Below are 6,956 nucleotides of genomic sequence, written 5' to 3' on the forward strand. Positions count from 1 at the left end.
GGGAGGGTAGTCATTTCCGGTCTTCTTGGCCTTTTTGCCTTTGCGACGACTTTCTGTGTCCTGCTTCGCCTCATCATCATCATCATCATCATCATCATCATCATCATCATCATCATATATAGCGTGAAGCTCCTGCCTGATGCCCATTGATTTCAAGTCTGCCCTTGCTTTCGGCCCATCTTTGGTCCTCTCTGGCATGTTGAGCAGGGTACCAAGCAGACTCTCGCACACGTTCTTCGTGATATGCATGACATCAAGGCTGTGAGGCACACGGTGGATCTTCCAGTACGGCAAGTCCCAGAAAACAGACCTCGTTTTCCATACCTTCAGCAGCGGCTCTGGCGCCTTTCGCTTCTTTCCCGGCTCTGGCGCCTTTTGCTTCTTTCCCGGCAGTGGGCAGTCTTTCCAATTTTTCAACAGCTTGTCTATTTCCTCGCCGCTCCTCTTACACGGGCGTTTTCGGGGTTTGGTTTCACCATCGAACAGATCCTTGCGTTTCCTCCACGGGTCATCGTCGCGAAGCCACCTTCGATGTCCCATGAACACGGTTTTTGAAGACCCAGGATCTCTATCTAGCTGGCGATACGTTGTGTCATCCATGCACCTTACGCATCCAGAAAATCCGTGGACTACCTGCCCCGCAAGATATCCGTAACCGAGATAGTCGTGCACCGTCGTGAGCAGTGCGGCTCTCATAGGGAAATATTCTTTCTCTGTGGCGTCCCACGTATTGGCTGGCGTTTTCCACAGCGTGTCAAGCTCCTCTTTCAGCAGCCCCATATACAGATTGATGTCGTTCCCTGGTTGTTTCGGCCCTTCAATTAGCATACTCATATGAATGTACTTCCTCTTCATGCACAACCAGGGGGGAAGGTTGTACATCCACACAAACACAGGCCAGGTGCTATGTGTGCTTCTCTGGCTGCCAAACGGATTGACTCCATCGGTGTTCGCGCCCAGCACGATGTTCCTTGGATCGTTCCCAAATTTTGGGTATTCGAAGTTCAACGCTTGCCACTGGCTCGCATCCTTAGGGTGACTCAGCATCTTGTCTTTTTTATCTATCTCCGGATCATTTGCGTCATCTTCTCGCTTCTTCTCCTCCCTATCCGCGTGCCAACGCAGGAGGTTTGCTACCTTAGGATCCGCGAAATACCGCTGTAGACGAGGAGTGATCGGAAAGTACCACACCACTTTTCGAGGAGCTTTCTTCCTCTTCTTGTATCGAGTGACACCGCACACCGGACATATGGTAGACTCCGCGTGCTCGTCCCGATAAATGATGCAATTGTTCATGCACACATGGTATTTCACGTGCGGTAAATCCAGAGGACACACGATTTTCTTCGCCTCCTCCAAACTGGTCGGGCACTTGTTCCCCTTGGGAAGACGTTCGTGCCAGAATGACATGTTCTCGTCGAAGCATGCGTCGGTCATTTTGTGTTTTACCTTCATCTCCAGAGCCATGAGCGTTACTTTCAGGCGGGTATCCTCGAGCCTGCATCCTTCATACAATGGAGTAACCGCGTCTAACTCAAGTTGATCCATCTTGGCTTTCTCTCGGGCGGCAGCTCTTGCGTTATCCGTCTGCTTGAGAAGCAGCTCTTGAATATGAGGGTCCTGCACCCAGCCCATCGATGGTCCAGCGCCGTCTGCTCCGCCGGCATCATCATGATGTCCTGCATCTTCTACATGATGACTGTGTACAGCATCACCGTCGTGATCATCTCCTCGGGATTCTTCGTCTTCTCGCCCCCCCCCCGAGCCGCGGTGGTTGTCTTGCTGCCCTTCCTCATTTCTTGCCCGGCCCCCATGGACGACTTCGTAGTCATCTTCATCACCTTGCCACCGATAGTCATCCATGAAACCACGCAAGAGCAGGTGGTCCCGCACCTGCCCGGAATCCGGGTCCGCAATAAGGCTATTCAGCTTGCATCTTCGACACGGACATCTTATCTCCGGCTCGTTCTTTTGAAGCATCTCGACCTTCGCGGACCTCAAAAACCTATTCACGATGCCTTCGGTCATCGTGCGGACCACGGTCGCCTGCGGGGTAGAGCAAAACGATATTTTAGAACCAAGAAAAAATTTGGCATGACTTTCCCTAAAAATAGGACCAAAAAGAATGCTTAATGCCAAAATTCTCGCCGAAACGGAAATGAATCAACATTCCGGCAAAATATTGGCAACTATCGCATTTCAAATACCGGTACACCTCCAAACACAAACACATATGCAACACCACAAACACATGCAACACCACGAACATACATAGATCTAGCTAGGCCATAAAAAGTGCATGTGCACATTGTTGTAGGGAGAACAACATAAATATAGCTTCCCCCCTTACTTACCTAGCAAAACAAGGTAACTTATCCACTTAATTTGAATGAATCTATGGTGGAAATAAGGTGAAAAAGAGGAGGCACCCGAGACAAGGAGGAGGCGGTGGAGAGAATGAAGTGGGGAGAAAGTGAGTGTGGGAGGAGAGGCTGTCCAAAATATCTTGTTGCTGCCCACTTACTAATGGCGCACCAGCAACAAATGCGCCATTAGTAATCCAGGTTACTAATGGCGCACCCCCTGGTGGTGCGCCATTAGTACTTTTGCAGAAAAAGGAATAAAAACAATAATAAAAAAAATAACATTAGTGGCGCACCTTCTGGCTGGTGCGCCATTACTAGTTGTAACTAGTAATGGCGCACCACCAGAGGATGCGCCATTAGTATGTTTGGACATGCGCACTAGTTTAAAAAAAATTGGTACTAATGGCGCACCGTGGGCAGGGTGCGCCATTAGTAGTTTCAACACTAATGGCGCATCAGAGGGTGGTGCGCCATTAGTATATACTAATGGCGCACCACATGTCTGGTGCACCATTAGTGTCAATTCCATCTATAGCCCTTTTCCTAGTAGTGCATCCTCAGATTCTCGTAACTCTTCAGCAAAGTTTGCAAGTTCGCCTCGCGCACACGCGAGTGCCCTAGATGCAACATCTTGAGCGTGTCCCACGCCTCCTTCGCTGATGTCTTCGAGATAAGATGTTGTTGCATGTCCACCAGCATCACCGAGCAGATGGCCGTGATAGCCTGGTTATCCTTCCGATACAAGACACCACCCTTCAGGTACTCGTCACCGCCGGGGTCGACGGCTTCCCAGAGCTCATTGGCCTCGAGCTCGAGCGCACACTCCATCATGGTCGCCCACACCACGAAGTTCCCACGGTCGAATCGTGGATACTTCGATCTCACCGGAGTAGCAATTACTTTAGCCACACCAAAGTACTCCACCAGCTGCTTGTTCTTCTCGTCGTCTCACATGATCTCTCATTACTAAAAGATCAACCTTGCTCTGATACCAATTTTTGGCCCAGTTCCAACGTCGAGTACTTTCCGGCGACGATGATACGACCAACGACGATGAACGAAGCTTGCTGACGAACTCGACGAAGTGCTTTACGTGGAGACACCGCACCGTAGCAAACTCGCCACCAAATATGCACGTACAAACTAGCACCCTTGATCCCTTGTCAAGGCACGTACTAGTGCTAGTTGGTATAATAGCCAAAGCTAGCTAGCTATCGATCAACTTGATCGATTCTAGCCGGCAGCACAAACATACACACTTTGATAGCCAAAGGCTCGTCTCGAGCCTTGTTTACTTTATTGATCAACTCATGGTCCAGTGTCTACAAGGGGTACGTGGATATATATACTACTCAGCCTAGCCAACTAGTACTAATCCTATTCCACGTCTAACACTAATCCTACACGGACACGATACATACACACGTATACGTACAGGACGCGGACACGAACGTTGGGTTTAATTCCAACAATAGGCATGAGGAGGAGCAGGAGGTTAGCCTTGATGGGCATGTGATACCTCAGAAAGACCCGTTTCAATATTTGGTGTCAACGTTGTAGAAGGATGGTGATACCGATGAAGATATGAGCCATCGAATCAAAGCTGGATGGATCAAATGGCACCAAGCTTCTAGTGTCCTGTGTGACAAGAGAATGCCACAAAAGCTAAAAGGAAGATTCTGTAGGATGGCGATTTGACTTGCGATGTTTTATGGCGCCAAATGCTTGTATGTCCAACAGTTGTGTGTAGTAGAGATGAGCATGCTGAGATGGATATGTGGCCACACAAGAAAGGATCGGGGCCCAACATCACCTGAGATGGTTGGGGCATATACAACGCTGGCCTCCAGGAGTGCCAGCGCATCGCAGACAGTTAAAGTGTGTTGATAATGTCAAGAGAGGTTGGGGTAGACCGAACTTGACATGGGAGTAGTCCATGAACACAGATCTGAAGGACTGGAATATCACCAAAGAACTAGCCATGGACAGGCGTGCATGGAACTATTCATGTTCTATACCTTACTTGCTTGATCTTATGTGTTTCAACTCTAACCTACCCCAACTTGTCTGGGACTGAAATACTTTGTTGTTGTTGATCTTATCCCTGCCTTTCTATTCATGTTTTACATTGTGGTCATCAATTCTGGTACTTGTTAATCCAAAAATAATTCAACCTAAGATTATCTCACTGACAACCTTGATTATTTATATTTAGATACAGCTTACCAGTTAGTAAATTCTCTAAGATGGAAATAATATAAACAAAGAAATGATTTTATGGTGTCAGAGTTTAGTATCAATTAATTATGTAACCAATATGATTTTATCATTCAACTAGTTAGATATTTATTCCCTTATACTAAAATTAACAGTTCATTTTATTGTTCCAGGAAAACAACAAATGCTGGCATACTGCTCGTTTGATTGAAGGGAACCAAGGTATTACTAATTCACTGAATATGAGTTCTTCCATTATAAATGGAGATGTGGGGGATGCTAATGTGGATAAAAGTCATGTTCCTGATGATAGAATACTCAGTTTGGTGGATAACTTGTCTCCTATTTTATCTAGAAGAGCTAAGAAAAATCTTAAAAAGAAGAGTGTTGAGAAATTTTTTAATGTGGTGTCCCTTAGTGGCATAGTATCCCTAAGTAGGACCGGCAAAAACTACCCTTTGAGTGAGATTGTTTCAGGCCCTAGGACTCGCAACAGAACTAATAAACATCAATGATTGGTCTCATGGAATTGCAGCGGGGGTGGGAAAGAGAGGCATGTCTTCCTGTTTGAGATCTTCTTTCTGAGAATAATGTTGACTTTGTGGAGCTCTAGGAAACTATTAAGGAGCATATTGACTCTCCTGTGTAGCGAAAATTTGATACTGGGGCGCATACTCTTGGTTTTGGTCCCCTCCATGGGAAAGTCTGGTGGGTTATTATGTGGCATCAAATCCCCTAGATTTGATATTCATGATAGTGATGTTGGTAGATTTTTGTTGAGGGTTTTATTGACTGATAGAAAATCACTGCATAAATTGTACTTGGTGATTGTATATGGGGCTGCTCAGGATCGTGATTAAGAATCTTCCTTAGCTACTTTATCTGATTTGTGCGTAGTTCAATTCATTCCTTTGTTAATAGGTGGTGATTTTAATTTTTTGTGTTTTCATAGTGATAAGAATAAAGTTGTGAACACATACAGATATATGGACATGTTTACTTCTGTTATTAAAATTCATGAATTAAGGGAGTTGCATATGGTTGGTGGGGCATATACTTGGTCTAATAACCAAGAGGAGCCTACTTTGGAGAAGTTGGATAGAGTTCTGATTAACGACAAATGGGAATTGACATTCCCACTAACAACATATGTCAGGAAGTTGCCTAGAGCTGTCTCAGAACATAATCCCTTGATTATGGACATTGAGGAGATTTGTGAACAAAGGAGTAAAGAATTTAGGTTTGAAACCTCTTGGCTCTCTCATCCTGAGTTTATGAGAAGAGTTGATCTTGCCTGGCAGACTCAGGTTTATGCCAAATATAACCTTGGAAGATTCCTGTTGAAACTGAAAAATGTGAAGGCCAGTCTCAAAGGTTGGGGGATTAATTTGAGAGGTGATATTGTCAAGAGCAAAAAGGAGTTGCTTGCTGAGCTTGCTAATCTAGAAAGTTTGGAGGAACCCGTGTTTGGGGTGGGGTGTTGAATGCTAGAAAAAGTTATGTGGAAGAGCAATTGTTGCATATATATGAGGAGGAAGAGAGATTATGGCATAAAAGATTTGGAGAAAGATGGTTGTTGCAAGGGGATGCTAATACAGAGTTTTTTTCCACAAAATTGCTAATGGCAGAGTTAGAAAGAAAATGCTCTACACTATGAAGAATGGGAATGAAGTACTGCAGCGACAGAACATATATATTTTAAAACAGGCTACTGAATATTATAAGGTCTTATTTGGACATGGAGAAGGAAACCCGATTAGCATGAGCAATGATACCTGGGATACGGGTGGTGTGCTTTCTGACTGACTGGGAGATGTTCGATAGAGTTTTCTGAAGATGAAAGGTTGCCATTGATAGTATGGCTCGTAAGTGGTAACAGGGCACCTGGACCTGATGGTGTTCCTATTGAGTTTTACCAAAAGTGTTGGCATATCATTAAAAATGATCTAATGGAGTTCATTGAGGATTTGTGCTCACATAAACTTGACTTGAACAGAATCAATTTTTGTGTGATTATTCTATTGCCAAAAAACTGGGGATGCTGAAACTATTCAAAAATTCAGGTCGATTTGTTTTTGCAAGTTCTGTTTAAAATATTTTCCAAAGCCTTGACCATAAGAGCTAAGCATTTATGAGCAAGTTAATAGCTACCTGCCAGTCTGCCTTTATCAGAAATAGGAACATTATGGAGGGTTTTTGGTTCTTCATGAGGTGTTCCACAAAACCAGGAGAAAGAAGTCACAAGAAGTTGTTCTGAAACTGGATTTCGAGAAGGCATGCGACAAAGTTAATTGGGCATATCTGAGGAGGAGATGTGTTGAGCTGAGAGGATTTAGTATAAAGCGGGTCAAGTGGATTGACCAGATCGTGCAC

The 6,956-nt window shown here is 44.9% G+C and overlaps 1 long non-coding RNA gene across 1 annotated transcript in view; it reads left to right on the forward strand.

The window, feature by feature from the left end:
* Window positions 1–6,956, forward strand: part of LOC123059239 (uncharacterized) — a 56,135-nt gene that overhangs the window by 46,822 nt on the left and 2,357 nt on the right. The window contains exon 5 of the long non-coding RNA XR_006427393.1: window positions 4,757–4,805. This is a non-coding gene — a long non-coding RNA (uncharacterized lncRNA). The remainder of the gene's footprint in view (window positions 1–4,756; window positions 4,806–6,956) is intronic.

This window comes from Triticum aestivum, chromosome 3A (assembly GCF_018294505.1).
Source record: "Triticum aestivum cultivar Chinese Spring chromosome 3A, IWGSC CS RefSeq v2.1, whole genome shotgun sequence".
Lineage (NCBI taxonomy): Eukaryota > Viridiplantae > Streptophyta > Magnoliopsida > Poales > Poaceae > Triticum > Triticum aestivum.